Source organism: Limanda limanda, chromosome 7, assembly GCF_963576545.1.
Source record: "Limanda limanda chromosome 7, fLimLim1.1, whole genome shotgun sequence".
In the NCBI taxonomy this organism is placed as follows: Eukaryota; Metazoa; Chordata; class Actinopteri; order Pleuronectiformes; family Pleuronectidae; genus Limanda; species Limanda limanda.
Window position 1 is genome coordinate 16,093,698 of NC_083642.1, and position 14,106 is coordinate 16,107,803.

General features: G+C 44.6%; 1 protein-coding gene across 1 annotated transcript in view; it reads left to right on the top strand.

Moving 5' to 3' along the window:
* rerea (arginine-glutamic acid dipeptide (RE) repeats a) overlaps positions 1–14,106 on the top strand; it is a 123,907-nt gene that overhangs the window by 25,895 nt on the left and 83,906 nt on the right. Inside the window, exon 2 of the mRNA XM_061074248.1 lies at positions 668–745. The gene's annotated coding sequence lies outside the window, so the exon portion shown is untranslated. The remainder of the gene's footprint in view (positions 1–667; positions 746–14,106) is intronic.

Below are 14,106 nucleotides of genomic sequence, written 5' to 3' on the forward strand. Positions count from 1 at the left end.
CACACACACACACACATTCCCAGTGTGTGCAGCATTAACATCTGAACATTGGAATGTAGCAGATTGAGTGTGTATTTGTGTGAATGTGTGTGTTGCGTTTCTGGGTGTTAAAGAGAGTAAAATGCAGTGAATCTCTGAGTGTGCGGATGCTGAATGTGAAATGTCAATGTTATTGAACAGGTGCTGCGAGGCAGAGCTGTGATGTTTTTATTTCCAAGCTCTTGTCGAGCGAGGAAGAGAAGAGAGGGCTCATGGGATAATGGGGGAGGTTTCGGGGGTGGGGGACTGTGTGCGAGTGCGTTTCTTTGTGTATATGCATGTGTGTGTTTTACAGTGTGTGTAGCAGGTATGAGTGCCTGAATCCGTGTGTATCCAGAGAGGTTTATTGAGAAGAGGGAAATGGATACTGGCTTTGAATAAACGCTCACAATCTCCTCAGTGAAAATGTTAACTGCACTGTGAATGGGATTTTATTTTTTCCGTGCACCCTCCTGTCTTTCAGTGGCTACATTCACCATGTGTTCCACATGATGCCAAATATGGCAGCCGTCTTCACCCATGTATACACCTCTACTGTCAAGCTGTTATCACCTTGTTTGTTCCATTTACACATCATTCATGTTTTTTTCCCTTCTCCTTTGTGTGTGTCTGTTTTTCCCCCCTTCAGTTTCTCTCTTGCAGACTGTCGTGTCAATACTTGTTGAGCAGCAGTGTGGCAGTGAACTAGGAGGTGAATGCAGTCAAGGTTAGTCCAAATGTTTTGCGACACTGTAGCGTTGCTTAGCACAGCATTCTCCTCTGTCCTCTGCCCCCTACTCCTCCCCCGAAGTGTTTCTAATCCTTCACCACCTAGTGGCCTAGGGCTGAATATTATGCACATAAAATCAAACTGCCATTGTTTTGCAAATAATAATAATACAGTTGTCTTATACGTCTGTACCAAACAAACATTTTCCCTTACAAATGGAAAAATGCAACATTACAATGCTTCTTCCGAGATTTGTATATTTTGATATGTTAACTTTTTTTATACAAAAAAATCTTTTGTAATTTAGATATTGCATTGGGCCATTTTCTGATTTCTATTGTTTAGCCCTTTTTGCCTCCTTCCTCTCCATCATCATCCTCACCCCACGTTGAGCTTTGTCTTCTCCACCCCACTCGTCCCTTTCCTCCACTTCACTCCTGCTACTTCCGTCCAGCTGGAAAGTGCAGACTCAAGCCTGTCAGTGCTTATTTATCCTTCATCTTCTAACTCGTGGTAACCCACTCTCGTGTTTGTGTCCCAATGCATTACATTCTATATCTTATAGCATTGCTTACTTATATCCAGGTCATTCTCCTTCCTGTGCAGAGAGTGCTATATTTTTGCAATGCCAGAGGTTCAGCCTACCAAACTACCATTCGTTTTTCGTTGCTGTTTTACCTTTGATTCTACATTGCATTTTAATTCCCAATTTTGAAATACACCCATTTTGTAAAAAGTGGTGAGTGAAGCAGCGGCAAAATCCATCGCGATACGGAGGGTGGTGCAGTTCAAAGCTTACTAGCAGGTCACTAATGAGTTTGGTAATTGGCTTGCCTTGGCCTCCGCGCATCCCTGCCCTCCCGCTGCTGATGTGTGCAGGAACAGAGAGCTACAGCTTGCACTCCCTCCCTTGCTCCCATCTTTTCTCCCCTCTCTCGACCCATCCGTCTTTCCCTCCACCCATCCCTTCTCCACGAGCTGACTTATGGAGCTAATGCTGCATCAAGCCGCCTCCGTCTATTCCCTCCTTTTCTTATGGTGAAGAGAGTTACCATGCTGCATGTTAGATTTCCACTCGGCTCAATATTGAATATCACCAGTGTTACTCTATCTCTCATGCCCTCTGTGTCTCCCACTTGCTTGCTATCGCTTACACACAGTCACTTTCTACCACACACCGACCCACATATCTATTATATGTTAGATGCCTCATGCATTATGCAGAATATGTGCATCCAAACAAGCAATTTGCAGAATTTCCAGTTCACCACTTCTGAGTAGTAATTCTCTGTGTCCACAACAGCATAATGAGAAGCAGCAGAGTTCCATGCTCAGTTGATTCATAAGCCCAAACAATAATGACAAAGAGCAGCAGGCTTGCCATGTAATCATAAATGACACTTAACATATCACTCTCAGATTTCATCACATTATCTCCTCACCAGAGACATCAAAAGGGGCAGCCATTCTTTGTGTCTCATTGCTGTAGTAATAATGTTTAATAGGCAAACATTGCAGCATCACATCTGCTGTAAAACTCTTTAACTTGCATATTAAATTCTAGTGGTAATAGTTTGGGTAAAAATTCAAAAAGGACCTCTATGGTTTTGTTGTAATTGAGAGAGTTTTAGTCTGGGTTCTTTATTGCTTTGTTTGTTTACGAAAAAAGCTGTTGCCTTCGGGGATCTGCACTAGTGAGGATAACCTAATATATATTCTGGCTAATGAGCGAGCTTCCCACCTTCTTGCCTATCTCCATTAATTTCCATTTTGTACCTTTAAAAAGCCATAAATAAAAACTGCATGCATTATTAAATGTGGCTGTCTACAGATTCGAGAATGTTTGCCAAGCTTTTTATCTACTCTCTCAGTGGAGCGGGCGGTTCTGAACGCTGCAGGGGTTGTAAGGCCAAAGCACAGCTAAGTGGCTCCTCTTGACCTCAGCACTGATCTCCAAACTTGTCTGCTCCGACTGCACACCGACCGGTTTTCTACCCATTCGCTCCCTCGTCTCGTAACGCCGCCTCAACACCCTGTCTGTGTGCTGTCTCTCTGAATAACTTGATTTTTTTTCCGCCACACCCAGTGCCGACACGCTGACCGTGCACTTGCCTTTGAGATTACTTCTCTCTGCTGTTATTCATAAAAAAGAAGAGGTGGAAAAATCTAAGATGCATACAAGATTAGCTTTGAATGCTTGGGGATTCTTGCTCCTCTGACCTACAATGGATGTGCTTATTCCAGTTATCGCTGTCTATCTGTAAACTAGATGGCTGAATCATTAGCTTACACACTCAGAGCAGCCATGTGAGACCAGAGAGGAATAATTGATTTCTGAATAAGCATCGGTACTGGAGGGGGTGAAAACACAGACGAGGCTTTGTGGGCCATTGCGCCATATTGAGCATCGTAATACGCATGTCATGAATTATCGTGTGTGGTGTTGATTTTTTTTGTTTTACACAAATTGAGCCTCAGTTTCCCCACCCCCCTCTTTTAGCACAGCAACAGCACAGAGCTGCAACGCTGCTCATTGTCCATAGGGTGGCAGTGTAGGGAGGTGAGACAGGCATGTGCTCTGTGTGAAATGGAGCAGTCACTGGCTTTCTGATCACAATCAGCCTGGAGACAGTAACCACACAGGAATCACACACCCCAACCGCCACTCTATCTTGCTTTCAGGATCATGGACCCCGTGTTATGCTTTAAAGGCTGCTGATCATTTTTAAACACAGTTTCCCTTTGCTTATAGAGGATTTTCCCTAACTGGATCCAGAACTAAGCATCAGACACGAGCACTGTTTGTTTATCTTGCTGTGTCTTTGTTATCAAAAGGATTTGCCTGAAATGTAAACTTCCTCCTTTGTACCACAGCTAGCACTCTGTCTCTCCGTGGCCCTCCTTGAAATACAGCCTCATTCCTCAGAGGCTGTTCTCAGTGCAGCCGCGGCAGCCTGAACCGGTCTTTTATTCAGATGAATGAGGCCCTGTTTTGCTTGGAGAATCAGACAGACACAGACGGTCCACGTGAGAGCTCGAAGAATGTGGAAAAATTGGGGGTTTAGTGAAAATAGCATCTAAAGTATTACTCAAGGGCCAGAGCTGCAAGATTTTGGATAAAATACGTTTCACAGTTTTCCTGCTCAGGAATGAGATCTGTACTTTCTCTCAATGTAAATGTTTATTTCATTAATTGACCTGCTACAGAAGGAAATGCAAAATCCCAAAACATTACGTTTCCTGTTATAGATCTGCTGCACGTTTCCATTTTTAACTTATTTGCAACAGCTTCATGAATCCAAATGAACAGTCAAAACAATCACAATCTTTTTCTTATTTTTTCCTCCCTACAAAACCTTTGAGCACATATTTTTGTCAGTATTGGCCGTTATAAAATTAGTTGGGTAGGAATGCAGTACATCAGAGGGTAAGAAAAATAGACAGTCAGTAAACACACAGTATACAATATGTCATTAAAACTATTTATTTGACTATTTTATATTTTCTGTTTCCTTACGTGAATGAGTAAAAAATGGCTTTAATTAACGTTGTAAATTGTTATTATCTCTAAATCAATTACAAAAATGCCCTTGCGGATGCAAAACACATTTGCCAATTATTAACTCAACTGCATGTTACTCCAGTGATGAAATGAATCCAGGCCATACCCATTTTAAGAATGAATTCATGTTCAAAATAAGGGTATCAATAAATCTACACTCACGTGCCGATTTATTAGGTACACCTAAATAAAACTAATGGAATACAACCCTGTAATAAATCCTCCCTCTATGAGGAATGTGATGCTCCGATTTTATTGAATTTTTAAGAGGGTGTGGATTTATTTAATGGCCGTTTTTGGAGGCTGTAGTTTGCTGTGCTGAACTGAGATGCATTGCAAATATTTTGTCAACCTTATTTCATATAAATGGGGTTGACAAATATACAGCCAGTACAGTTCAACAGCACCACAAATGACAGTGACATTAAATCAAAACCTCTTTCGAACAGATTTAAGAAACTGAACCTTATAATCCTCACGAAGGAAGCATTTATTGAAAGATTTTTGTATTATACTCCATGAGTTTATCCATTATTTTTATAGTTATTAAAGCAGTGATGATTGAAGCAATGTTGAATTCATGAGATAAGACACACATTTTGAACAAGCACCGTGCCAGTTCTTTATAAAGCGGTTTGTCGCTTTTGCTCGTATTTATCTATGTTTGCAAATGAGCAAACAGGTTCTGCTGTGTTTTATAGTTCATGAGGATAAAAATGCTGTTCTTCTTCTCACTAACATTTGATCAGTTTGAAACCAGGTGGGAGCCGCCTCCATCTGGAATAGGGTTTACTTACATTCATATTTTCTTATATGCAATAGTTTTACCAAATGGCTGCTGCGAGTGAGTTTCACTCTCTTGAGGAGCTTGTGTAGCTTTGGCAAAGAGATCGGACATATGCAGCCTACAAGTGTCTTGGTTTTCAGAGTGTAGCGAGGCTGCCAAATGTGACTGTGAATAGCTATGTAAACAAGATAGCTATGTGAGGCTAGACCTTGCACTGATTGCCTAAAGTGAAATACCATTCCTTGGCTTCCCTCACATTTTTACAAGTATGTTAATGATCTCAAATAAAGGCTCGCTAGGTAGCACCCTAATTACTAGCTGTCTGTTTGGATTGTCTCCAAAGGACATCTTTGTTTTCAGTCAGTCCTTCGTCACCTTTACAGAGAAGTGTGACCCCTATTTCTTAAAGGTCCTTTTTTTAATTTGATTTATGAATTTTTACCCTATTGAGTAATGTTCTCTGTAGCTCCAGCAATAATCCCTGAAAACCCTGTATCTTCGTATCCACAGGCAAGAAGTTCAACCATATTTAGTTGAGCAATTTCCTTGGGTTACTTTGTTGGGAGATTGGAGAGGCTTGTTTTATTGCTTCCCCTTCTCCCAAGCCCCTCCAGGCAAAGTCTGTGTTTTAATTAGTCATGTAAGACCCTATTTTCCCTTTGGATTCCCCAACTTGTAAAGTGCTCTCTCAAGAATCCATGAAGGCTAAAAGGGGCAATGAATGATTGGAAGTCAGCTTTTTATCCCTCTTTTTTTTTTCGCTTGCTCGCCAACAGAGAAAAGAGAGAGAGAAGGGGGGGTGATGTCCGCACTTGCCGTCAGTATGAGAAACAGTAACTTCAAGCCGCAGTCACACACAGTCTTTGTTCTTTATGGATATAGTACGTGTGGCAAAGGGAGAGTCGTGGCTTTAAAGCCCCATCTGGAATAGCACTGTTCCAGGTTTCTAATAAGTGAGGAAGGGCTTGTGTAGATGAGACCTGTCTGTGTGGATGAGACCTGTCTGTGTGGATGAGACCTGTCTGTGTAGATGAGACCTGTCTGTGTAGATGAGACCTGTCTGTGTGGATGAGACCTGTCTGTGTGGATGAGACCTGTCTGCGAACGGTGAAACGCTCTCAAGGTTCAGTCTCACACATCCGCTCTTTCCTCCCTGTGTTATGTTCAGGCAGCAGGGAAGTTGGCTAGTTGCACTGCAGAGATTTAGTCATGTGCTAAAATCAAGCTTCTGAAGCACACCCTCCCCGCCGCCAAAACCTAACCCCTCCCCCTCGGTTTACAAGTCTGTTCCCCCCCCCTCCCCACTTCAACTTGTCTGCTCATCCCTGGTGAATGTATTAAATGAAGTTACTAGATATGAGTGCTTAAGAGGCCAGGGCCTCTGAGGCTTGCCAAGTCTCTCACAGGCTTGGCTCAGTCATCCTTGACACTTTTTTTCTGTTGTTTCAGCTACTGGCTGACTTATTTGTGTTGCTGAGCACTTTCTCTCTATCTCCTCGCTGTTGCTTGCATTCTGTGTTTGCTGCCTCTGAGTGGCTTGTTTTTCTCCGGCGTGGAGGAAATCAGGCTAAAGCAAACACCGTGTGTCAGCCACAGCTTTTGTTAAGTATTCATTTTTAATGAGCGTAAGTGGCTACAGAATCCTATAAACCATAAATGGAGTAGTAGTGGGGGGGGGGGGACATGTTGGCCTTTGATTCAGTGGCAGTGTTTCTGTTTAGTCACACTTGTACTAATCATGTCTGATGTGGTTGGGGAAAAACATATTTTAAGTGTTTATTTATTATTTTTTTGCCCTTTTTTGCCTTTCATACACCCCTTTGGTTTTCAAAGCTGTTTCAAGGAATTGTTCTTCTTTAATAATCTTACGGAAAAATTGTGTTGTGGAAAAGTGTCGTTTTTTTTTCTTTTTCCAGCAAAGCGCAGCTCCGTTACATGTAATTTCCTTTGAATGCAGAAAGAGGCACCAAGTAACCACTTTTTGTTCTGCCGGGGATCGAAGGCACTGCAGCAGGGGGGGTTACTCAGGGAAAAGGTATTGTGATGGGCCGTTTGAATGCTGAACAGAATTGAATAGACACAGTCAGCTTCCCAGATACATGCTTAGGCCTGTAGAATGTGGAGTGCTTTGCTTGTAACTGCACCGGTTGTCTCCTTTCATTATCGGTTAATGGTGCCCAACTTGACAGAGCCATGTGATAAACAGAGGAGCTGTGAAATCCTGGAGGTGGAGTTCTTGTCTGCCTGATAATGGGATCTCATCTGCCAGAGAGGGGAGCCGGCCCTGCCAGCCAATCCGGCTTTGCGTTGCACTGCCTTCAGACAGGATTCACTGCATTCACCCTTCACCGCTGTCTCGGGCCAACTTAAGCCTCACAAACCTGCTGAGAAATGTTGGCATTTGACTCGTCTCTTCTTGGAAACACCACAGTAGCTTTCGGAGCCTTTTGTTTTTCTTCCCTTTTCGGCTCTGATTGTGCATCAGAAACACAGACTTCCATGTCAGATCAGCTGATTGTTTGTGTAACTCGGGGAAAGGAGGAAGACTGTGTGTTTGTGTAAATATCGTAAATATTGACCCTGTGAAATATATACACACAGCGATAAGAGAGCAGCTGCGGCGGTGGTGGTGTTGTGTTACTCTGTGGAGGGGGAGGGGGTGGGGGTCTGACTTCTCAGGACAGTAGCCTCAGGAACTGGAAAAGGTTTTACCAGCACTTTGTCGCACAGTGGAATTACCACCCCCAACCCCCCCACCCCCACTCTGCTCATGGAACAGAGATGACCAACAAGGTTCACAGCACAATGAAGGACCCTCTGCACACCGCCCCCCCACTCAGCCTCTTCTGTTGCCTGTGTTTGGGCTTTAGTGCAAAAAAAAAAGAAGAGTGCTCACACAATTTGTTGTAGTTAATTGGATTTTTGACAGCGATCCAATATCACGTTTAAGACAATGAAAATGTGTCAAGCTGCCCATTCATTTCTGGAACTTAATACCATCAACGTGGTGGGGGGGCAGATGGTCAGATTATTATTATTACTTAATTCAATGGTTTGATTTAGATTTTTTTTAAAAAGGGAAACAAACTGTGTGTTTAGCCTTTGCTGATAAATGGGACTGAATGAGCGCCGAGACCTTGGGGGGGGGGGGGGTGACCAGGATCACATTGGATGTCATGTGCAGACTAACCATTAAAATCAGCCTTCACAAATACTGCTAATGGACTATTCACATTATCTTCCCTGCTTGTTTCTGCCTTTTTAATGGAGGGGTTTGGGGGGGGGGTGACTAATTAATTCATTATCCAAAAATGCAAATGAGCTCCACAAGCATAAGCAGCAGTCATCCTCCCTCCCTCCCTCCCTCTTCGCTCTTGAGTCTTTATACTCAGGTTTTAAAATAGAAATCACTTGTATATAACAAATTATTGTTCATTTGTGTTTCTGTTGAGCCGATCACCAAACTGTGCTCTGGTGAACCAGGAAGGAATCCAGGTTATTAAGCAGCTATTAGCACCAGTACTGCTGCTCTCACCAGCGTTCCCTGCTCTCATTGTCTTGCTTCAGTGTTACATTCCCATTGATCGGCTGCTGATGGTCGCTCTGGCAGCGTGCGTGTCGCTTCCTCACACACACACACACACACACACACACACACACACACACACACACACACACACACACACACACACACACACACTCGTATACACACGCACAAACTCACACAATCAAGCAGCGTGTCCCTACGGGGCTTCCATCAATCATCAGCCCCATTGGTGCCCTCCTCTCCCTCCACCCCCTCTCTCTCTCTCTCTTCCCAAACCACCACCACCACCCTTTTGTCCCTGACGATTATTTGAATCCAGTCCATGTTTTTGTTTCGCTCGGATTTTTTTTTGGTGGTGCTTGTTGTGTGTGTATGTGTGTATGTGTGAGTGTGTGTGTAAGAGAGAGAGAGAGAGAGTGTGGTCGGGGTGATTCTCCTTCACTAGTGTCTGGATAAAGAAAGACTAGGTCAGCCATGTGGATGCGTCTGTTGAACAGCTGAAGAGGAGGAGGAGGAGGAGGAGGGGTTCACAGAGACGGAGGGAGCGATCGGGAGGACGTGAAGTGTGTGTGTGTGTGTGTGTGTGCATAGGAAAGAGAGGGAGAGAGGAGAGAGAGCGTGTGTGTGAGCGAGTGAGTGTGTGTGGAAAAAGGAAGCGGAGCCTGTAAACGGCGAACTCGCTGGCTTCCTCCCTCCTCACCCCCCCCTCTCTCCCCCTCTCTCATTCGTAACAACTCGCGGCGCCGCGTTACTTCTCATGTGGACACACCATCACCGACTGGTACAACAACAACAACACGGCCGCGGGGAATAGGAGCCGTCCCGAGAAGAGGAGGAGAAGAAGAAGAGGAGGAAGAGGAGGAGAACATGAGTCTCTCTCTCTCTCAGTAAAGTGAAACCGTCTTTGTTGGAAGAGCCAGTGCTCGCCTCCCTCCCTCCGTTCGGCAGCGTGCTACTCGCTTCGCGCTGTCCCGGGTCGTGGATTTGGCCCGGCTCGCTTTCTTTATCTCTTTTTTTTTTTTTTTTTAAAGTTCGTTGGGTCATCTCGGGCAAGGCTCGCCCCCCCCCCCCCCCTCTCAAGTAGTTTGCAGCAGTCTTTGGGACTCCCCGAGAATCTCCAGACTGGCGGGTGAGTAGTTGCATTCAAAAAAAAAAAGAAAAGAAAAAGCAGATTGCAGGATGGCTGTGGTTGGTGGAGGAGGGCGCAGACAAGCGGTGGTGGTGGTGTGTGGGGGGGAGCAGTGTGTGTTATCCAGACACAGAGTTGTGTTGGACTGTAGTGATGATGACTGAAGCCGGGTGGGACTCGGGTGAGTTGTGAAGCTAGAAAAGGTGTCCCGGGTTCTTTTGTGTTTTGTTTATATCCGGAGCAGGAAGCGTGTGTGTGACCTCCACTCAGATGTTCACTGGTTCCTGGCCAGGCTGGAAGAAGTTTGGCTCGCTTCTCTGAAACTTTGGCTCTGGTCTGGACTGGGAAGCAGAACCCTCCAGCAACCTCCATGACCCGGCCCGGCCTGGAACTCTGCTCCAGCTGCTAATGGTTTCCAAAGTGGGAACAGTGGGGGGGGAACAAAAGGTAGAGCTGTCCCAGGGAACATGCTGGAAAGGATCTGTGTATCCCGAGGAATCCGCTTTGAGGGAAGATAAAGAAAAGTTTGTTCCACTTGGGAAATGATGAAACACTATCTTGATGAGTCCGTGGCAAACACATGTGACAGGTGGGATTCCCCTCCAGTGGCTGGTTGGATTTGCAGCCCCCCCCCCCTCGTGTCATAAATTGATTATTGCACTGTAATGATGGAGAGTGTCTCGGTGTGTTTCTGAAGGAAGGGTCGAGAGGGATCATGTGTGAACCAGTTGCAAACTGTTGAAGGGCCACCAAATTAACTTGACGCCCTCCCCCACCCCTTCAGCACCCCAGAGGCTATGAACTCTGGCCCAAGCACATGCAAGCCCTCACTGTGGGGTGGGTGAGGGGGGGAGGAGATCTGTGGCTGTTGTTGTAAAGAGCTAGGAGTGAGGGGGGGGTGGCCGGTGGGGATGTGTGTCTGTTTAGGAGGGGGGGGGGCAGCTTAGGATCTGAAAGCAGACTACAGTTATTTGTCTGAAAGGCAGCTTATCTAATGTTTTGCGGTTCTAGTAAAAGAGGGAGGAGGGCTTGTTTGCCTGAATCACTGTAACGTTGGACATAGCAAGTCTTCTTGTGACTCTCGGTCAGAAGCTGAATCCACAGGGTGTGAAGCACCACACACGCACAAAGAGAAGCCTCAAGATTCAAATCCAGGACGGAGGGGAAGCGGCGATTGCCTTCAATCTCTGCCATGTCAAAAGAATCCTTTCCTGAAATCCCTGAAAGCTTCTGCATTTTTCTTCCTGGCTCTAACGTGGACTCGGGGGTTGCATCGCTAATTGTGAGGAGCTAATCTCCACCATGCCCGGCTTCCTGTGACATTTTTTTGTTCCTCTGCTAGCAGAGAAGTGACCTCTAGCTTAATGATTCAGATGTGATTAATCCACTTGAGTGGGACTACACCGCACGAGGCTAATGTATGACACCGGCACTGCAGATAATGGATGGCTGTTGAAACGTAAAGGATACTTACTCCAAGAAATAGTTTAAGGTTTAGTCAGTTTGGGAAGTCACACAAACATGAATATGCGACTTTGTGTGAGCTATGAGGTGTAATTAGGGTTAAACATGTGACAGTGGTGTTCCTGTAACGCTGGACAAAGCAGAACTGTCAGTCGGTGCTCTCTCAGCTGCAATGGGAGTGATCTTTGATTTCAGGGTCAATGGCAGATGGAGTGTAAAGATATTACAGACAACAAGCCTTTTACCAAGTGGTCCCTTGACATTTGAGTTTATTTGTGCCACAGCATTAGCCAAAATATGTTAATAAAAACAGAAACAAGGGAGGGTTTTAGGCTACGTTGCCACAATTCACTTTTGAATAACATTTCAGTTTTAAAGCGGTATTTTAAAGAAAAACTATCTTCATCCAGATGTGCGTTTTAGCTCCATATCGGAAACAATCTTCATTCATAATAAACCAATTTCACAATGCATTTCACATGATCATTTATGTACACCTAAAATGTGTGAGTTGGTGTAAACAGGAGACAGATTGTGTATTTGCAGTTGTTTTCTCTGTTGTTGCTGAAAATGCTATGAATAAGAAACCGTAATGACGAGTAGTACCAAAGATTTATTTTCATAGGAAGAGATGGAACTGTTAAGACCAATCAGGAAACAAATCCGTGTGTCTGTGTCATCGTTTGTTAAAGTCTCAGTTTTTTCACTAAAACGCTCTAAATTTTAGGTGCTTAATAAACCCTGGAGTTGTCTGAACAACCTGCATAAAAATAACAAATGTGAATTTGTGTATTCCAGACATGTGTAGGAGACACTAAGGATTTTATAGATTGATTGACTCTGGCATTCACTAGAGTTGTCTTTTGTTTTAGAGTTAACCATTTAATGCGTTTGCTATTCGTGTGTCACTTGGCCGGGGTTAGTCCTTTTATTCGAGTGATTGAGCTGTTTTTCAATTGGTAACTAGTGGTGTGACAAAAATCCCTGTGTCAGCTAATGCGTTCATGTAGGAAAACTTGCATAACTTGTATTTCTGAGCCCGTTTTGAAACAGCATCTTCCTCACTTCCCCCAGAGGTTAGGATAACCATTTAGTTTCACTCACTTGTGGATTGGATGAAAAAGGAAGTGGTGGTCGGCCTCTTAATGGAGTTGTACACAAGAGCAAGAGTTGGTGTGCAGTGTGGGTTTTGTATTGGAAGACAGCACCGAGGGTTTCACAGTAAGACTCCTATCAGAGGAGAATAAAGCAGCCCAAATCATAATTATGTACACACTGCCACACTGCTGTCTGTATCGTTTCGCATCATCTCTACTTGCAGTGCTTAAACTAGTGTTTGTGGGAAATTAAACCTGATGTGCAATTTGATCTGGGTCTGAGTCCGCAGTCTGTTGTTGATTCATGTAAACCAAGGGGAAGCATAGTAGCGGTGTGAGTCATCCCCCCTTCACAAACACAAGTCTCACCGCTGACAAGGTACAGCGAGCTAGTAAACATTCACCTCACATACAGGCGCGTGTGTGAGTGTCACCTCTGAGGAATCTTGGGGGCGATATCCGGATCAAAAAGGCTGTTTCTGACCATAGAGAGAGAGCGCTGCTTCATACAGTGAGGCTGTAACGGCTGTCTCGCTGCTCAGACACGGCTGAATGTTTGACAGGGCATTGGAAAAAACCTTATTTAATCTGCTCGCATGATGGCCCTCACTGGGATTGCGCCACGCTGCGTCTCTGCACCTTTTTTTCCTGCCAGTGTCAGGATGATGGCAGTTGCTGGCTGGTAGAAAAACACTCTGAGCTTGCCTGTGTGTGTTGTTTTTTTAATGGCATGATGTGATGCATAAAGAATCAGAGAGAGTTGAGTTGCAACTGATGCAGTGTTGACTGGCATTTCATTTTCTTAATGAGCAAGTGTGCTTTGGGTTTTGATATCGTTTCCATTTGGTTAATAGTCTGAAAGACTGAAATCTGTTGTAATGACAAAGACACAATCCCTTTGTTATTATAATAAGCCACATGAATGAGAACAGAGGGGATGTTTAACCCATTAAACCAAAACCTGTAAGACGCTGATCAGGTAAACGTAGGTAAATTACAAGTCCAGCCTTTAGGCGGTCTGAATGCAGCTTAACTTCATATATCTAAACCACATAAAATGTATCTCTTGCAGTTACCCTCCCACTGTTGACCCCAACAATATATAAATGCCAGAGCCGCCTTGTCATAAAGCCGGGGCGGAAAATCAATGAGAAGTCATGGCTCCCATACCATTGTTGATACCATCCCCCGGCACAGGAGCAGACTCATGGTTTTGAGGAGCGGTGATAAATCTCTTCAGCTCCTGTTGATTCTTCAGATGGTTTTCATTTCTAAATGGATTGAGCCGGCTCGGCATTTCCTGACCTATTGTCCAAGCAGATAGCGGTTGTACCAGTGACTCATTTAGAATACATTAGCCACAGATTGACACAGTACCCATGAAACTGTGGCAGCGCCGCTAAGGAGGCAGTTCCCTCTGGTGGGTGACTCCTGAAATGGAGATGAAGGACTGGAGAGGTACTTTGATTGTTCATAGAAAATTCCATCTAATTTGTTGTGTGCACAGAGGAAGGGCTGATATCTTTAATTAACATAAACCTCTGGAGCCAACGATGAGTGAGAAATTGGTATAATTGAAAATAGGCCCTATCTCCTTTTTCCCCCTCTCTGTCTGTACATCCTTAAAGCAGCTGAGCCCATCGGAGGGCACTTTCACACATGTTAAGTGAGTGGGGGGGGGCATCTGGCCTTGTTAATTCAGTGCATGGTCATAAAGTAGAATGGCGATCCCCACAGGGCCGCCCTGCTCTGAACACAGTCAGATGGAGCCT